Below are 20,252 nucleotides of genomic sequence, written 5' to 3'. Positions count from 1 at the left end.
ATTCTCCCCCGCGAGGGTATCCTGGCAGTATATGGTATGTGTATTTGTAAAGCGCATTCTCCCCCGCGAGGGTATCCTGGCAGTATATGTTATGTGTATTTGTAAAGTGCACTCTCTCCCGCGAGGGTATCCTGGCAGTATATGGTATGTGTATTTGTAAAGCGCACTCTCCCCCGCGAGGGTATCCTGGCAGTATATGGTATGTGTATTTGTAAAGCGCACTCTCCCCCGCGAGGGTATCCTGGCAGTATATGTTATGTGTATTTGTAAAGTGCACTCTCCCCCGCGAGGGTATCCTGGCAGTATATGGTATGTGTATTTGTAAAGTGCACTCTCCCCCGCGAGGGTATCCTGGCAGTATATGGTATGTGTATTTGTAAAGCTCACTCTCCCCGCGAGGGTATCCTGGCAGTATATGGTATGTGTATTTGTAAAGCTCACTCTCCCCCGCGAGGGTATCCTGGCAGTATATGTTATGTGTATTTGTAAAGCGCACTCTCCCCCGCGAGGGTATCCTGGCAGTATATGTTATGTGTATTTGTAAAGCGCACTCTCCCCCGCGAGGGTATCCTGGCACTATATGGTATGTGTATTTGTAAAGCGCACTCTCCCCGCGAGGGTATCCTGGCAGTATATGTTCTGTGTATTTGTAAAGCGCACTCTCCCCCGCGAGGGTATCCTGGCAGTATATGTTATGTGTATTTGTAAAGCGCACTCTCCCCCGCGAGGGTATCCTGGCAGTATATGGTATGTGTATTTGTAAAGTGCACTCTCCCCCGCGAGGGTATCCTGGCAGTATATGTTATGTGTATTTGTAAAGTGCACTCTCCCCCGCGAGGGTATCCTGGCAGTATATGTTAAGTGTATTTGTAAAGTGCACTCTCCCCCGCGAGGGTATCCTGGCAGTATATGTTATGTGTATTTGTAAAGCGCACTCTCTCCCCCGCGAGGGTATCCTGGCAGTATATGTTATGTGTATTTGTAAAGTGCACTCTCCCCCGCGAGGGTATCCTGGCAGTATATGTTAAGTGTATTTGTATAGTGCACTCTCCCCCGCGAGGGTATCCTGGCAGTATATGGTATGTGTATTTGTAAAGCGCACTCTCACCCGCGAGGGTATCCTGGCAGTATATGTTAAGTGTATTTGTATAGCGCACTCTCCCCCGCGAGGGTATCCTGGCAGTATATGTTATGTGTATTTGTAAAGCGCACTCTCCCCCGCGGGGTATCCTGGCAGTATATGTTATGTGTATTTGTAAAGCGCACTCTCCCCCGCGAGGGTATCCTGGCAGTATATGTTATGTGTATTTGTAAAGCGCACTCTCACCCGCGAGGGTATCCTGGCAGTATATGTTAAGTGTATTTGTATAGCGCACTCTCCCCCGCGAGGGTATCCTGGCAGTATATGTTAAGTGTATTTGTATAGCGCACTCTCCCCCGCGAGGGTATCCTGGCAGTATATGTTATGTGTATTTGTAAAGCGCACTCTCCCCCGCGGGGTATCCTGGCAGTATATGTTATGTGTATTTGTAAAGCGCACTCTCCCCCGCGAGGGTATCCTGGCAGTATATGGTATGTGTATTTGTAAAGCGCACTCTCCCCCGCGGGGTATCCTGGCAGTATATGTTATGTGTATTTGTAAAGCGCACTCTCCCCCGCGAGGGTATCCTGGCAGTATATGTTATGTGTATTTGTAAAGTGCACTCTCCCCCGCGAGGGTATCCTGGCAGTATATGGTATGTGTATTTGTAAAGCGCACTCTCCCCCGCGAGGGTATCCTGGCAGTATATGTCATGTGTATTTGTAAAGTGCACTCTCTCCCGCGAGGGTATCCTGGCAGTATATGTTATGTGTATTTGTAAAGCGCACTCTCTCCCGCGAGGGTATCCTGGCAGTATATGTTATGTGTATTTGTAAAGCGCACTCTCCCCCGCGAGGGTATCCTGGCAGTATATGGTATGTGTATTTGTAAAGCGCACTCTCCCCCGCGAGGGTATCCTGGCAGTATATGGTATTTGTAAAGCGCACTCTCCCCCGCGAGGGTATCCTGGCAGTATATGTGATGTGTATTTGTAAAGCGCACTCTCCCCCGCGAGGGTATCCTGGCAGTATATGGTATGTGTATTTGTAAAGTGCACTCTCCCCCGCGAGGGTATCCTGGCAGTATACGTCATGTGTATTTGTAAAGTGCACTCTCACCCGCGAGGGTATCCTGGCAGTATATGTTATGTGTATTTGTAAAGTGCACTCTCACCCGCGAGGGTATCCTGGCAGTATATGTTATGTGTATTTGTAAAGCGCACTCTCCCCCGCGAGGGTATCCTGGCAGTATATGGTATGTGTATTTGTAAAGCGCACTCTCCCCCGCGAGGGTATCCTGGCAGTATATGTCATGAGGGTATCCTGGCAGTATATGTTATGTGTATTTGTAAAGTGCACTCTCCCCCGCGAGGGTATCCTGGCAGTATATGTTATGTGTATTTGTAAAGTGCACTCTCACCCGCGAGGGTATCCTGGCAGTATATGTTATGTGTATTTGTAAAGCGCACTCTCACCCGCGAGGGTATCCTGGCAGTATATGTTATGTGTATTTGTAAAGCGCACTCTCTCCCGCGAGGGTATCCTGGCAGTATATGGTATGTGTATTTGTAAAGCGCACTCTCCCCCGCGAGGGTATCCTGGCAGTATATGTTATGTGTATTTGTATAGCGCACTCTCCCCCGCGAGGGTATCCTGGCAGTATATGGTATGTGTATTTGTAAAGCGCACTCTCACCCGCGAGGGTATCCTGGCAGTATATGTTATGTGTATTTGTAAAGCGCACTCTCTCCCGCGAGGGTATCCTGGCAGTATATGTTATGTGTATTTGTAAAGCGCACTCTCCCCCGCGAGGGTATCCTGGCAGTATATGTCATGTGTATTTGTAAAGTGCACTCTCCCCCGCGAGGGTATCCTGGCAGTATATGGTATGTGTATTTGTAAAGTGCACTCTCCCCCGCGAGGGTATCCTGGCAGTATATGTTATGTGTATTTGTAAAGCGCACTCTCTCCCGCGAGGGTATCCTGGCAGTATATGTTATGTGTATTTGTATAGCGCACTCTCCCCCGCGAGGGTATCCTGGCAGTATATGGTATGTGTATTTGTAAAGCGCACTCTCCTTGCGAGGGTATCCTGGCAGTATATGTTATGTGTATTTGTAAAGCGCACTCTCCTTGCGAGAGTATCCTGGCAGTATATGTTATGTGTATTTGTAAAGCGCACTCTCCCCCGCGAGGGTATCCTGGCAGTATATGTTAAGTGTATTTGGAAAGCGCACTCTCCCCCGCGAGGGTATCCTGGCAGTATATGTCATGTGTATTTGTAAAGTGCACTCTCCCCCGCGAGGGTATCCTGGCAGTATATGGTATGTGTATTTGTATAGTGCACTCTCCCCCGCGAGGGTATCCTGGCAGTATATGTTATGTGTATTTGTAAAGCGCACTCTCCCCCGCGAGGGTATCCTGGCAGTATATGGTATGTGTATTTGTAAAGTGCACTCTCCCCCGCGAGGGTATCCTGGCAGTATATGGTATGTGTATTTGTAAAGCGCACTCTCCCCCGCGAGGGTATCCTGGCAGTATATGTCATGTGTATTTGTAAAGTGCACTCTCCCCCGCGAGGGTATCCTGGCAGTATATGGTATGTGTATTTGTATAGTGCACTCTCCCCCGCGAGGGTATCCTGGCAGTATATGTTATGTGTATTTGTAAAGCGCACTCTCCCCCGCGAGGGTATCCTGGCAGTATATGTTATGTGTATTTGTAAAGCTCACTCTCCCCCGCGAGGGTATCCTGGCAGTATATGGTATGTGTATTTGTAAAGCGCACTCTCCCCCGCGAGGGTATCCTGGCAGTATATGGTATGTGTATTTGTAAAGCGCACTCTCCCCCGCGAGGGTATCCTGGCAGTATATGGTATGTGTATTTGTAAAGCGCACTCTCCCCCGCGAGGGTATCCTGGCAGTATATGTTATGTGTATTTGTAAAGCTCACTCTCCCCCGCGAGGGTATCCTGGCAGTATATGGTATGTGTATTTGTAAAGCGCACTCTCCCCCGCGAGGGTATCCTGGCAGTATATGTCATGTGTATTTGTAAAGTGCACTCTCCCCCGCGAGGGTATCCTGGCAGTATATGGTATGTGTATTTGTAAAGCTCACTCTCCCCCGCGAGGGTATCCTGGCAGTATATGTTATGTGTATTTGTAAAGCTCACTCTCCCCCGCGAGGGTATCCTGGCAGTATATGTCATGTGTATTTGTAAAGTGCACTCTCCCCCGCGAGGGTACCCCTGGTCTCCAATTCCCAGACGATGAGATATAAAAAGTTAAGTTGAACCAACCTTAGTTGATTCAGTGTAACTTTTATGCTACTCGTCCGGGCCAGTAGTTCCGCTTTTAAGTGGCACTCGCTTCACTCTCATTCTTTTGCATTCCATTTGGTGATGAGTGAAGCGGGGGGGGGGGTACATATAAATGTTATACTCCTCAATTCACAATGTTTTATCTAGTTTTACTGTTCTCAGCCCCTGCCCCCTTAAAGCAGTCTGCCCTCCAGGGGCGTAACATGGGCTCCCGCAGTGCGAGGGGCCAGAGCTCCGGGCACCCCCCAATCTCAGCACCGTACCCTGGCCTGAGAGCTCTTGACTGAGTCCGAGGGGGGCTCTTCCATGTACTTTGCAGGGGGCCCCCTCAAGTTTTGTTACACCACTGTCACCCTCCCACTCTCCGTTCCTTGCCGCTTAAACTGCCCTTCTACCCGAGACCTGTTTCCTTGGCCAACCCAAGGCCTTAGCCCACCCTCGACTCTCCCGCTGTCCCACCAATTCTGCCCCATTAAGGCAGTGACTGTACTGCCTGGTGGTGCAAGTAGTGAGGTGCACCGTGCATTCATCACAGGGGTAAGAAGGTAAAAACAAAACTGTGGCAACAGTCCAACCCTACACCGCCGTCACCTACATCTTCCACTGAGGTCATTTTACCCATGTCTACCCTGCTCATGCAGCTTAAGTTATTGCACTAGGGCGTGTCAGGAGACTCCACCCCTACTCGTCAGAGGTCACCTCTATTTTCCATGAGTGCAGTCAGGGTCAGCCCGGGGCAACAAAATAAGAGTGGACCCCATTAGCGGCCAAGGTAGCTGAAAAAAGTGACCCACTTTTGCAAATAAGTTTTGAACTTGTAAAGGCACACTGTATGGGTATTTTGTAAGAGATGGGAGACTGCGTGCTTTAGTGCTTGCTGCAGTCAATGCTTTGGCAATACCCGTGAAATCAACAGAAAAAACGAGCATTGGCAAAGTCGATAGGTCTCGCCTATACAAGAGCTAATGGCTTTGCCAATGTGTTTAATGCATCATCAGTATGGCTGCTGTTCAGCATGGCTACAAGCTAGATGAGTTGAGGAGATTTTTGTGGAGTGTTGTAGAGTGGAGAGGCATAGAGTATCGTGGAGAAGAGTACAGTGGTGAAGAGTGGAGTAGAGTGGCAAAGAGTGCATGTAGTGTTGTAATCTGTCATCGGCTGAAGCTTCGTGGGCCGAAGTGCTGTCGAGGGGCATAGAGTGGAACGGTGGGATAAAGTGTCATAGAGTGGAATACCATAGAGTGATGCGTCATAGAATAGCATAGTGTCATAGAGAGGAGCAACGTCTTGGAGTGGCATCGAATGGAGTAGCGTCACGGTGGACAGGCATTGAATGGAATGGCTTCCTAGAGTGGTGTGGACTTTAGTGGGGTGGATTGGAGTACAGTGGCACAGAGTTGAGTAGAGTGTCAGAGTGCATTGGCATAGAGTGGAGTAGGGGGGTCATAGCGGACAGTCCTACCTGCCACACGCCATATGCCGCTGCTGGGGCCCACACGCTGCTTGTTCCCCCCGCCGCCGTTGTCATCCACCTGCACGGCCGCCGGGGAGGTGAACTACAGCTCCCAGCAGGCCGAGCGGGACACTTCCTGGTTCTGCGCGCCCAGAGGCACTGAAAAAGAGGTGGCTCCCTCCGCGTCATGGGACCGGGCCGGGCTAAGCCCGGGCAAAGGGCGGACCCTCTGTGGCCCTCAGAGGACGGGACGGGGCCACCCCCCTTGACTCCATCACACTGCTAAGGTAACAACTCTTTGACCTTCCTGACATTCTGGCAAGGGATTATCCACTGGACTCTAGTTGATAATCCTCTAATACCCTCAGAATTCCTTGAGGCCCTGTTATAGCCCAATATTTGCACACCCCACGATGACTCACAAGGGGGTGACCAATAAATCTATCAGCCAGAGAGGCTTGAACTCAGGGTCACAAGTTCTTTGTAGGCCATCCCCGCCCACCGCCATTACGAATGAACCTGCCAAGACTAGCATATCCACCAACCAACTGCCCGACCCAATGAACGGTATAGTGCAAAACCTCTCGCTGCTGGGCGAGCTAAATTCCCTCTGCAAAACAAGGTATGCCACTGTGGAAGCCAGAAATGAAATCAAAAGTTCCTCCCCTTGCCCCGCTAAACGAACCAGTATGTCAACACCAATCGCCAGCCCCCTGGTACAACTTCCCCAACCCAAAAATGTCAATCCACCAAACACAGTCCTTCCCCAGTCTTCATCTAGCAAAAGGAAGTGGGATGGGGTCAAGCCCACAGGGAATAAACCAAAACAACAAAAACTGTGTTTTAGCTCCCCACTGCCTGCAACTAACCCCTATCTAAAATTGGAAGAAAAATAGACCAATTGGTAACCTCGTTCAATTCGAACTTCCTGTCCCAGATTGAACAAATGGTTAGCTCACTCATTTCTCCACTGATTGTCAAAATTACCACCCTAGAGGATAGGCTGCTGGGAATAGAGAAACGTATTAAGGCCAACCAAACTCGCACTGAAAAATCTGTAACATCAATCTGTTCCAACTCATCTGGTACAAACAGTAACAATCAAACTCACCCCCTAGTCCCTATCCTTCCACCCCCAATGCACCTAAAGCTAACCCCAACCCCGGCCCTTTACATTATACTGCTACAAGAGTAGAGCCTAATAATACGACTCACATACAGCTACCCCCGGAGGCTGCACCCTTTGTGTGTGTTCTTGCGGGAGTCCCAGCACTCAAACATGGAAAAACTGAGCGGGAGCAAGACTTACTTAACAAAGTCACATATTGGCTAACTAAAAACAGGCCCCTGCCCCTAGGTTTTGATGGTACCATCAAGTCTGTTAGAAGGGTGGGCTGGCCCCCTACAAAAAGATATTAAAGGTGACCTTGTTCTAATAGAATTTAGAAGCAGCTCAGTCGTTCCCTACCTGCGAACTTTGTACCCCCGTGAAGGCGTTGGCCCTATATCCATCTGGGACCTACGCAACTTTTATCCAAGCATGGTATATACCCCTCGACCAAAACTAAGGGCAGAGTCAGCTCACTCGAAGGGCAAAAACACCCGTGTACTGTGTGGCCATTGCTTTTCCGCCTTCAAACACCCCGTAACAATGTACATTGGCCATGGATATGGAAAATCATGAATTCTACTATGAAACAAAGGAACTTATTCATGCAGCATGGACAAATGTTTTATTTTTTTTGCCACTTTTGTACATAACTTTTGTCATGACTGTTTTTAAATGTATTCTTTTATGATTTTAAACAAAAATCGAATAAAGCTAAAGAACTGAAACTGAGTGGAGTAGAATAGAGAGTAAAACAGTGGAGGGGAGTAGAGCGGAGTAAAGTGGCAGAGTGAAGTGAATAGGCATGAAGTGAGTGTGGTGGAGTGTCATGTTGTAAAGTGGAGTGTTGTGTCGTACAGTGGAGGGGTGTAGACGGGAGGGAAGGGGAGTAGAGTGTTATAGAGTGTTGTTGAGTTGAGTGGGGTAGAGTAAAGTGTTGTATAGTGGAGTGGCGTAAAGTGGAGTATGCATGGTGTGGTAGTGCATTGCAATACAGACAACACATTTGCAATTGAAATGACCATTACATTTGCCAATACAGTTTTACTGAAAAAACTGTACAGCACATAAACGATGTGTGGAAATGGCTTCACCTGGTGTACTGATTAGTTTTGATCCTATTAACATTTTTGTTTCAACCACACTTCTGAATTACAAACAAGTGTGCTCCATTTGTGCTTTTCTAATTTTGATATAGTCTGAAATGTCAGTGCAGTTCATTTACAGAAATGTAAGTTTTGGTGTGTGCTAGGAAAAAACCTTTTCTTAGCCAGTACCCAGTAAGATTGTCACATAAATCCTCCCACTTTGAAGTCAGAGAAAGAAAAGTATACATCAAGTTCCCTGGAAGACAGAGCCTGACATTTGACCTCCGTCTTTGCAGTCACAGCAAATGTGACAAGACAAGAACATTAAAAGGGCTGTTTACAGAAAGCGAGCACTCGTGGAAGAATCCAAGGAGCGATGGTGAACAGGCTATGCTCCACTGGAGGGACGAAGACATGCTGGACTGCCTAAAACAAATCCAGCAAAAAGAACGATACAGAATGTGAGTTACAAGCCAGAAAGCCAATGGTGAGCAGTGGGCGGGACGCATTCCCAGGGAAGCTTTCAGAATGCCCTCAAGAAGTCTTTTCACAAGCAGACAGATGTGCTGTCTGGTGGACTTCGACCTAAAAACAACACAGCTGGCCATAAAACAGGCCAACAAACTGAGAGACCAGCACATCGGGCAACGCCTGTTTGCCCTATAGGCTAGTCCAACCCTCAGCACAGTTTGTGCAGGGAACTTGTTCCATCACAATCAAGCACTGATAATGCCAACATGCTTGTAAAGCACAGAGACACATATGATCCATGCAATGCGGACACCACAAGACACGTACAGACCCCAACAACCTGGCCCACCGAAACCACTAAACATTTAGTCCCACCCACCACATGAACACTGAATAACGAACAGGAACACTGAATAACAGACATAAAGGCACTCACACAGAGAGCAGAGAAGCAGGCTTACATATAGTAGTGGGATGAAAAAGATCGAGGGACCCTAAAAGGGGAAAGGCCAAAGAAAGCATAACAAGAAATCCTTTCCAGAAGGAGTTGCTTATATAATTAAGAGTGTTGCTTAAAGTATATTAAAGTAATATAATGTGATTCACGCTCGCGCCACTGCAACAGTATGTCGGTGCCTCGCTGTTATTTTCTGTTGTTGTTTCCAGACATATAACACAACAAGGAACATATGTGTGAAAAATAGAAAGGCCTGACTTGTTGGCTTGGTCAATGCTTGTTAGCAGTATCACATAAATGTGCCACAACAATGATTTTGTTCCGAATGGAATTGAAATGTTTCACTTCTGAAGCTGTGTGACTAATTGAAACATTACTGAGGTCTTTGGAGAGTTTCATGCTCGCTTGAACTCACTCACCCTCACACCATTTTCATTTTCAGTCTCGCGCTCTGTGAGACTCTTGGGTCCTTTTATAACCCAGACATGTCTGAAAGACTCGGGTTGCATAACTCAGACTGTCTCTTTCCTGCTCAGCACGTCGTTTCACTTTTTACCTCCCCCTCCCCTCTGTTCATATGTCAATCTCCTTCACACAATTACTATTGGCACTTCTGTATGTGACCATCACTCTGTGCGCCCTGCAGCGAGACCAAGGAATGGATGTGCATGCTTTTGGACTACCTTTTTGACCCACTGGCAAGCACTGCGCGAAACTTGCACTGCCTTCAATCGAGAAACATCATAAACACCCACCCACAACCTGCCCCCCACCAAACACACACACACACACACACGCGCACACACACACACACACACGCGCGCGCGCACACACACACACACACGCACATACACCTCCGGGGGGGGGGGCGCTCCGCTTTCAGTGGCAATACACAAGAGTAATATGTAGTTTGAAAAAGAAAAAAATCTAGAAACACGATATCTGGAAAAAGCAATTAATCTTGAGGCATGTAAAACTGAAATGTCACAGGGCTGTTCTGTGGACATGGATTACTGTCATGGTGTTTGGAGTCACTGGGGAGATATCGATCTGTGGCTTGTCCTGTAAAGTTAAAGGCATAAATATAGGGCCCAATTGGGACCAGTTTCAAAGTCAGTTTTTATTACTGTGGAGTGTGAGACCTGGCCACTGGAAGCCGCGTCATCGACGGGCAGGTGGGTGCAGGTTTCACGTACACTTAACCACGGCGGTGGTGCCGTTGTCATGGAAGCAAGCAAGGGTGGTCCCCCTGTTGAAAAAACCCTCTCTGGACCCTACTAAGCCGGAAAAGCTTCGACCCATATCCCTTCTGCCCTGGGTCACCAAAATTGAGGAGGCCCACACCAACAACATCCTTTCGGGCTTCTTGAACAGCAACGGTATCTTTGACCGCTCGCAGAATGGTTTTCGTCCCGGTCATAGTACCGAGACCGCGCTTCTAGCGGTGTGCGAACATCTGTGGACCATTCTTGATGAGGGACAGACTGCAGCGCCGATTCTGCTCGACCTCAGCGCTGCGTTCGATACGGTCTCTCATCAGATCCTTCTGCGTCGCTTAGAGGAGGCGGGGTGGTTGGTTTGGCCCTGGATTGCTTCCGTTCTTTCCTCTGTGACAGAGTTTTCCACGGCGCTGCCCCCCCTTTCCTCACTCGGCATTAAGTCCAGGCCTGTTCAACCTCTACGTCCAGCCCCTGGCGCATGACCATGATTTGATCATGGTTTCATATGTGGATGATACGCAACTGGTGGTGGCCCTCTCCGATGACCTTGCTCAAAGCTCCACGCAGTTCCGGAATGGGCTAGAGGCGGTAGCACACTGGATGACCACCAACTGCCTTCAACTTAACGCTAGCAAGTCAAAAGTGCTGTTGGTGGGGTACAACAAAGAGCGCTGGAGCACCCGTTGGTGGCCACCGTCCATGGGTAGTGCCCCACCCCAGTCGGTGGTGAAGAACCTAGGGATCTGGTTATCACAACGGGATAGTATGGAGCGGGGTTACCCCCAGGATTAGACGGGGACCACGGTTTTCACCACAGGATAGTATGGAGAGGGGTTACCACCATGATGAGGCAGGGAACGGGGTTATCTCCACGGGATAGTATGGAGCAAGGTTACCCCCAGGATGCGGCGGGGAGCACGGTTATCACAACGGGATAGTATGGGGCGGGGTTACCCCCAGGATGCGGCGGGAAGCACACATCTCATAGTTGAGGGGTTTGCTGGCTGACCTTACTTTCTTATTATTAGATGCCCTCGGTTGCGTTGGAGGGATTAGCCAGTGACAAGAAATCAGTGTAGGCAGGGCACAAGTCGGGGGTAGATGGCGTCTGCCCATTATGTTCACAGGGGGGGGTACACATCCACCCTGCCAAGAGGTTGGACCCCACAGAAATATGCTGACTTCATCTCGGTTTAGGCTTCAGACAGCGGGACACTCTCTGCAGCGCCTGCATGTTACGTTGTCTGCTTTTGTTCTGAGCAGCAACATGCAGGCGGGGAGGGGCTCTCTTATTTTAAATTCCAGCTAGGCCCAAAACAAAGGGCGAAGTTAAGGGACCATCAGGCCTCCTTTTGTTGGAGTATCCTGGCTGGGAGTTATCAGGAGCCTCACACCTAAATGCGATGGAGGGGAAACAAAGGCACACAGCTATCACTTCACAGGTACGCAAGAGAGGCAGCTTTTGACTTTGTTCAGTCCTTGTATATAAGAAATATGCCTGCGCTGTACACTGTAAGAATGTTGGTGTGTTGGCTGATCCCAGTATTTACACAAATAACAATTTAAATACCACAATTTTGTTTTATTTCTTTTATAGTGCTACTCATCCCAATGTAAAGCGCTTTATATCACACGTCAACATTATGCATGAAAAATAAATTAATATAACTAAATATACAGGATGCATTACATAAGGCACTGAGAGTTAGAAGGTGTAGTAGTCACATGCTCTTCACAGCTCACTGTGGTATATTAGAAGGATTACAATTTATGAACTGCAGGTAACAAAAGGATCTCTGTGTTAAAAGCATTGACCCACTTACCTTGTATGTAAAATAAAATCTGGCATCTGCATGTTACATGATGTGCTTTGCAGGAGACGCATTAACCCTCTTTGCTACTTTGATTCAAACTGGAGCTATCCAAAACACAGGTCGCTCCAGCAAATGTGTTGATCTCCAGAGCTATCTTACTATTATTATTACCTGAGATCTACTGTGCACACAAAGATCCCTGCAGCAGGTGCCTTAACCCCATAAGGTATTTTAAAATGCAGATTTTCTGATCAATTAAGCAGAACAGATTTACTATCAGAATTCTCCTTGCTGCTGATTCCGTTGTAACAGAGTTTAAACAAAAAAGAATGTGTAGGTGAGGCCCAGATTTCGTGTCTGGGTTGCTTCACTTATCTGGCAGAACTCTGAGACAACATCTCACTAACTGCCTCTAGTAATGCCCTCACATGTACTCCTGACAGTACTGCTAAACACATGCCTGAGTTGTTGAGATCGGATGTCACTTCTTGTGATGCCACTTCCTATGAGGTCATGGGTTGTGATCACTTCCTGTGATCCCACATGTGAGGTCATGCACCATGATGTCACTTGCATACTACTTAACTTGGCTAGTCCCCTCACTTCTTTTTTCAGGACTTGTGCACAGAGTGTAGGGTAATATACTTCACGCCTTCTCCCCTTCTTTCTTAACAGAGGTGTATCCTATATCCACCCAGTTACTCACCACTCTGCCAAGCTTTTTTCTATTTCTATGGAAATAGACAGTCCATCCACACAAACTCTACTGCCTCATCATACTGCTTTTTAGGTTTTGACTGGCGATGCGTACTTCAGTACGCATGCGCCAAAAAACCTTATGAGTTGTATGTGGCGTCGGGTCTCCGCCCCCTCTTCCCATTGGCTAGCTCCATAAATGGAGGCTAGCCATTGGGAGAGGTAACTGTCCGTCAATCTCGGACCAGATTCGGGGGCGTTCCCGAGAATTTTTGGCTTTTGGCTACGTCAGCCGAAAGCCTCTTCTCGGGAAAGCCCCCGAATTTGGTCCGGGATTGAGGGCACCCGCCTTCCTGCTCCTGTGCGATGGCCGGTATAGAGGCAGGCAGTCAGTCAGTCCGAAGCGCTGTGCTTCCCCCTGAGTGCTTTTTGTGCACAGCCGTTTTGCCCGTGAAAATCACCGCCGCAGCCCCGGGGCCGCAGAGAAGCCGAGGGAACCACCGCTGACGTCACCCGGGAGCCGCGCTGCCATTGGTTCAAGCTGCGGGAGGCTCGCCGGGCGACCTGCGCGGTGATTGGCTGCTGGAGTGAGGAGAAACCAGGAAGCGGACGGGAGGCCACCCCGCGCTCCTGCCGGGAAGAAGAAGGAACCGTCCTCCAGCGAGGCTCTCCCGAGGAGAGAGCCCTGCCACCGTCACCCAGAAGAGCCCAGCGGAGAGGAGCCGCCGCCGCCTCAGACAACCGGTGAGTGCGGGCGGGCTCCGGGTCGCTCCTATGCGTAGGGGAGTGCCGTGGGCAGGTTGATGTGCCCAGAGCGGCCCCGTAACTCAGGATTGCGAATGTGCACCTGGGGGTTCATCATTTGTGTTACTTTTTTATTACTTTGCATTGACTTCAAGTAACTACTTCCTTTTTTATTACAATCCAGTTAATTATACATTTAAAGTATAGGCATAGCCGTGACAGTTGTAAATGAACAACATTATACCTGGAAATAACAATTGCACAAAATACATCCCGCTATACATATTTCAAAACATCACTTTACAGCGTACTGCCCTAGACCTATCGGTATGTACCTGAAAGATGGACATTAGCTGACATAAACATCGGGCTCTAAAAACAATTGGACCAATTTGCGCCTGCCACAGGGAATCCATCCTAGCAAAGCAGGGACTTTTTACAAACCCATTTATTGCTTTCCTTTTAAGTTCATTTTTGATTTTTTAAGTGGCAGCTCGAAGCTCCGTTGTAGGCTTTGTTTACTCCTCTACATAATTAAACAAATTGCAGATCACTTTGATGCCTGCGGATTGGATGCTATCCATACAGTTTTTATTTATTTATCCATTTTAAAATTGTATAGCGCACATTCACCCTCTGCACTATAGATGCATTATACATGTCTAAAATAAAGTCACGGTAGGCAGAGAAAGAAGACTCCACGCGCTGACGCTCTCTGGGGAGACGGGGGATGTAAAAATAATTTTATAACAAATGCATGGAAAGATGGAATGTGGGCTGTGATAGGGCCCCCGAGTCCCCTCGTTCCCCACCTGCTGCTGACCTCTCAGGAGGGATCAGGTAAACTCGAGTGCCGTGCGCTAGTTAGGATTGCTAATGACACCTTTCTTTTTACAACAATCCCTTACCTTGAAAGAAGTGTCAGAGACCCTGCAAAGGTCAGTGTCTTTAACTAGGACGCAATCAATGAATCCTTTCATACAGTGCACTTTACAGGTCCCTGGGAACTCAGCAGGACCTTTGAGGGAGGGTTTTCCCAACACAAATCTAGTTTCTCGTAGATTTCTGTATTCTTTTGCAATGCTTCACTGTGGGTTTCCCAGGCAGGTGGGGGAAAGCCATAAGAGGAGTGTAGGAAAAATGGTGCACTTAACTGCTGGAGCAGGAAAGAAAGAGGGAGTGGTCCAAGAGTCGACTGGCTTTGTACACATACTGGACTCTTGATTGGTTGTTACATGTTGACCTTTTCCCAGGTGCACATGGGAAAGGTCAATGCTGCAGCATAGCTGGTAATAAAGCAGAAATCCGATTAAGAGTCCACCATGACCACTATATTCCTCTCCATACTCCGATCACCTTAAGGTTTCCTACCTCGACCAGAAATAAATATGAGGAATGGTATTAAGTTCAATCAATCAATCAATCATAGACATTTATAGAGCGCTCTACTTACCCGGAGGGTCTCAAGGCGCTAGGGGGGGGGGGGGGGGTGCTGCTACTGCTCGAACAGCCAGGTCTTGAGCTTCTTCCTGAAGGCGAGGTGGTCTTGGGTCAGGCGCAGGTGCTGTGTGGGTGTGTGTGGAGGGCTCTGTGTGGCTGTGTGTGTAGGAAGCTTTGTGTGGCTGTGTGTGTGGGGGGCTCTGTGTGGCTGTGTGTGTGGGGGGCTCTGTGTGGCTGTGTGTGTGGGGGGCTCTGTGTGGCTGTGTGTAGGGGGCTCTGTGTGGGGGTGTGTGTGGGGGGGCTCTGTGTGTGTTTGTGTGTGTCATTTGCGAGAGATAAAGCTAGTGGCATTGTAAATGACAATGCCATTTATTTATGTTAAAAAAAACATAAATAAAAATAATGTCAAGAGCAATGCCAATAGCTCTAACTTTAACAAAGGCAAAACCATTGCATTGTAAATGGTTGTTGTTCTTGTGGCCTTCATGGGTTGCTACTTTGCCGTGTAGCCTTAAAAGCTGCCTGGGCACTTTTGCCAACTAGAGGGCGCAGATGGTCTCTATATTCATCATTTACACCCTGTTGTAGCACACTGCACTCCCCATTTTTCTCAGGAGCTGTGTTTGACTTACTTTTACTGGCGGTGGCGCAGGGACCCCGCATCTCTTTCTTCTAGTGCTGCCCCGTAGATTTGGGAAGAGCGCATTGTATCTTTCTTTTTACTTCCTTGCAGGAGCCAGGTAGAGGCCGCGGATCGTTTGTGGTTGTACTCTCCATGGGGGGGGGGAACGCGGGTTGGCAAATCGGGAAGAGCACACAATGAAGTTGTTTCTAAGCAGGTGTGCATGGGCCGCGTGCCGCTGGGTGGTAGGAACGCGCTCTTGTTTGTGGTCCCAGAGGTGAGGGATCCCCCTGATGGTGAACTCTCCCCCAGTGGTCTACATATAAAGTCTTCAGATCTTTCTGGGTGTGGAGGGTTCCACATCAGTGTAAACCCTGGTGTCAAAAATTGTCAAAGATTTTTTGTTTCCTGTGGACAAATTAGACATTTCTTTACCCTTCCTGCATTCTACCATTGGTGATAGCAATTTTTTTTCCAGAGCATTGGAGAAGGTGTCAGAAGACTGCCACTGGAACTTCGGCTTGAGCCTTCTGAGATCCAGTTTAGGAAAAAACTTAAGACTTATCTCTTTCAGTAGACAGCTGGGTTAGGAGGAGGGGGGACAGTCATTACACTTACCATAGCGCGGGGACACGCCAGTGGCGTAACCAGGCGCTTAATAAATGCCCAATAATAATAATAATAATAATAATAAGAACTTTTCATGGTGCCCATTACCACAGCATGGAGAATTGGAGAGATGGATTCCTTACTAAGTCTATTTTAAATCATGGGATTCTCTTGCCTTTTGGTCTAAACTTTCTTTTTGATGTTTTAGGAGCTATGAAGATTTGTATACAGAGGGTGGCTAGTTCCAAACTATCTAACAGTTTATCAATTTTGGAGCAAATGAGAGGGGCTGGAGGGCTTCTAAAGCTATTCTAAATAAGCAGATTAAATCTGTCCTCTCTTTAGCATACTTTGGACTCCGGGAAGGGTCCTTCCTGGACCAGTGCGGCTCATTATACCAGAGAAATGGCCACTTCTTGGTGAAATGGGCAGATCTTTCTTATGTGGATATCTGCAAATCTGCTACCTGGACTACTTTTGATTCACATGACGAGTTGAGTGCCGCTCAGGAGTCCGAGTAATGTTTTGGCCTAAAGGTTCCTTCTCATGCGGCCACTGTGTAACGTCAAATTTGAGTCTATGGCAAGATGTCTCAGTTTGCTTTTCCAATTTTGTTATAATAAAGGATTATGCTTTTTCTTGACCCATGGCTGTCCTTATATCTGTCCTATAGGTTCTTTTGTCAAACCGCGATGAAGCCATTTTCGGAATGGGACAAGGAAGAAGATGAGGCAGTACTACTTTGTTTACTCCAATTCTCCTTCCTCATTTCAATACTTACAACCGTCCCTTTCTTTCTGGAAGCCCCTAATCAACAAACTCAAACTACTTTGTAATTCAATTTACTACGTGCTTTCCGACATGCAGCATCCATCTGCTTTTTATTAGTAATAGTGGTCCGCTAAAGCTAAAGCGGTCCGCTATTACTATAGAATAGCAGACGGCGTGCTGAATGTAGGAAAGCACGTAGTGGGTGGAATAGGGGCCACTCATTGAAGAAAATAGTGCTTCCAGACTAGATAAAGCAGGCAGCGTAGCAACACAAGTAAGAAGTCCAGACCTCATGGGAAGTTACAAATGCAGACAAGGCGGTACCAAGGAGAGACTATATGCCGATTAACGAATGAAAAGCAACGATTTAGAAAGGAGAGTAACAGAAACCAATGGAAAAGATGGGCGGAGCTTCAAGTCCATACCTGAATACAGCATGCCTCGCAGAGCAGCGCACGCGCTGCCCAGGCTCGACCTAAACAAGGATTTGCAATGCAATAAGTCTTGCATTTGCAAGAGTTTAAGCAATTGCCATTGTAAATGACAATGCCTTTTATTTATCTGTTTTGCTAATTAACACATAAATAAAAGGCATTGTCATTTGCAATGCCAATAGCTCAAACTCTTGTATATGCGAGACCTATTTAAAGAAGCGCCGCCATTGTCCCGGGCTGCTCGGAAAGTGAAAGCAGCGTGGCCCGCTGAATGTTGCAGGAAAGGATGTCGTGCCTGCAGTAGGAGATACACACTAAAGAAAAAGACGTACATTGTAACAACCAAAGTAAAAGGGCCAGTCCACATGGGAGGATACATATGAAGACAAGGCGGTACTAAGGAGGAACTAACAAGCTTATTAACGAATCAGAAGCCAGCATTTACGAAGTACAATGACAAGCCAATGACAAATATTATGGGCAGAGAGTGGGCGGGGCTTCTATTCCATACTCCAATACAGCAAGGTTCGCAGACAGCGCATGCGCTGCCCAGGCTCGACCTATAATAGGATTACAAGCAATTTAGTCTGCATCACTGGTGTCAAGTGACGTTGCATTCTACTGGTCTTTAATACAGACAGCTCCGCGCGGCCCTCTGAAGATGGCTGCCCTGGACCTGTGCCCAGGCCGTCCACGCCAGAACCGCCTCTGTCTAGATGCTCAGAATTTCCAACCCAGAAGAATTTAAGAATAGGCCTCTGACAGGCAGTCTCTGAATACTCTGCAGGAGTGTACACCCTACAATGTGCAGACAGGACGAGTGTAGCGCCCCCTCCGGCCTGAGCCAAGGTCACACCCAGTGTTTATTGTTTTGATGCTGTTAAAACACTATCAGTTCTACTGTGTGCCCAGCTCTGGAATTAAATGCGTGAACAGGGAAACAGTGGCAGGGGCCCCCTAAACACCCCTTTTCCGACTCCGTGTTTCCAAAACCAGGAGGGGGAAATTCCTAGAAAAATACTGTTCAGCTGGAAATATTGCAAATAATTTAATTCCGATATCTGATATGTTATTTAACGATTAGATAGGATCTCTTGCTGTTGTTCTTAAGAGCGGGTTTGAGTGGCTTCAAAGTGCTTTAGTTTGTCTTTTTTGGGCAAAAAGTGATAACCTGTTGAGATTCTGGTGCCTAGAAAACCCCAAAGTCAACAGCCCTTGGTATTGTTTTGCAGAAGTGTTTCACGCGTACAAACAGCAAACTTCACATTGTTGAAAGTTACTCCTCAACCCATGAGCTGCCCCCCCCCCCTTACTGGTCAGTGCAGGATGGGTACAGAAGTGAGAGTCGATGACGGTGGTGTATGCGCACAAACCTCTTCAATACATCAGTGTATGCGCGCTCACACTTGTATGTTCACCATTCCACTGTGATTGTGAAGCCTGCACACCAGTTGTGCAAACCCTACACTAGGTTTTACCAAATGTCTCCCTCGCTCCCTGGTCACTGGGCAGTGCAGGATGGATACAGAAGTGAGAGTCGATTACTGTAGTGTAATGTGTAGAGGCCTCTTTAATACATTGGTGCAGGCACGATCACACTCGTATGTTCAGTCATTCCGCTGATTGGGACGCCTGCACACCAGTCGTGCAAACAAGTCCCTGCACTAGGTTTTACCAGATGGGCTGGTCTCCCTCGCTCCCTGGACAGTGCAGGAGGGATACAAAAGTGAGTCAGTGACTGCTGTGCAGTGTACAGAGACATCTTCTTGCACTCACAAGTTCACCATTCCACTGTGATTGTGAAGCTTGCACACCAGTTGTGCAAACCCCACACTAGGTTTTAGCAGATGGGCTGGTCCCCTCGCTCCCCGGTCACAGGGCAGTGCAGGATGGGTAGAGAAGTTAGAGTCGATGACGGTGGTGTATGTGCACAGACCTCTTGAATACATCAGTGCATGCACGCTCACACTCGTATGTTGAGTCATTCCACTGATTGTGATGCCTGCACACCAATTGTGCACACCATGGGCTGCTCCCCCCTTCACTGGGCAGTGCAGGAGGGATACAGAAGTGAGTCCGAGACTGCAGTGCAGTGCACAGAGACCTCTTCTTGCACTCACAAGTTCACCATTCCACTGTGATTGTGAAGCTTGCACACCAGTTGTGCACACCACGGGCTGCTCCCCCCTTCACTGGGCAGTGCAGGAGGGATATAGAAGTGAGTCCGTGACTGCAGTACAGTGCACAGAGACCTCTTCTTGCACTCACAAGTTCACCATTCCACTGTGATTGTGAAGCTTGCACACCAGTCGTGACAATCCTGGGCTAGCTTTTACCAAACACTGTTTACCTTGTTAATTTAACACCTATTGCCTTCAGCTTTACGACTTTTTTCCATGAGTAATGGCCCAAGCGTCACAGAACAAAGCTCTGTGTCCCCCAACACTCGCCCCACACACCTTCACACATTCACAACCTACAACGAGATGAGTAAAACAAATGAAAAAATGCACGATGAAAATTGGGGATATGAAATGAATATACTTTTATTAAAATATATGTATAAAAACACTTGAAAACAATAGAAAAATAAACAACTCAATACAAATCTGTACATTAAATGAGGTAGAAGCAAAATGGGAGACATTCTTGCACGTCCTCAGCCAGCTGTAAGTGACATGGGCCACCCTTGTGCGCCTCACAGAGACAGTCAGTCACACACAGGGACTCTGAAACTTTACAAACCTGTGGTGACTTGAGCCACAGAGCATCAGCAGTAGAACAATGGGGAGAAAGAGCTCTCTTTGAGCTGGGCACACATGGAGATACAACAATTAACCACTGGATGAGGACGTTCAATTGAGAAAATCAAAACATGAAGACATTTCAGCATGACAGACAGTGAAGAACAAACATTCACTAAAAC

The 20,252-nt window shown here is 47.8% G+C and overlaps 1 protein-coding gene across 1 annotated transcript in view; it reads right to left on the bottom strand.

The window, feature by feature from the left end:
• Window positions 1-20,252, bottom strand: part of IL1RAP (interleukin 1 receptor accessory protein) — a 305,541-nt gene that overhangs the window by 15,909 nt on the left and 269,380 nt on the right. The gene's annotated exons all lie outside the window — the stretch shown is intronic.

This window comes from Lissotriton vulgaris, chromosome 11, assembly GCF_964263255.1.
Source record: "Lissotriton vulgaris chromosome 11, aLisVul1.2, whole genome shotgun sequence".
NCBI lineage: Eukaryota > Metazoa > Chordata > Amphibia > Caudata > Salamandridae > Lissotriton > Lissotriton vulgaris.
The sequence above is the reverse complement of the archived record's forward strand: the minus strand, read 5'-3'. Positions and strand labels throughout refer to the sequence as shown.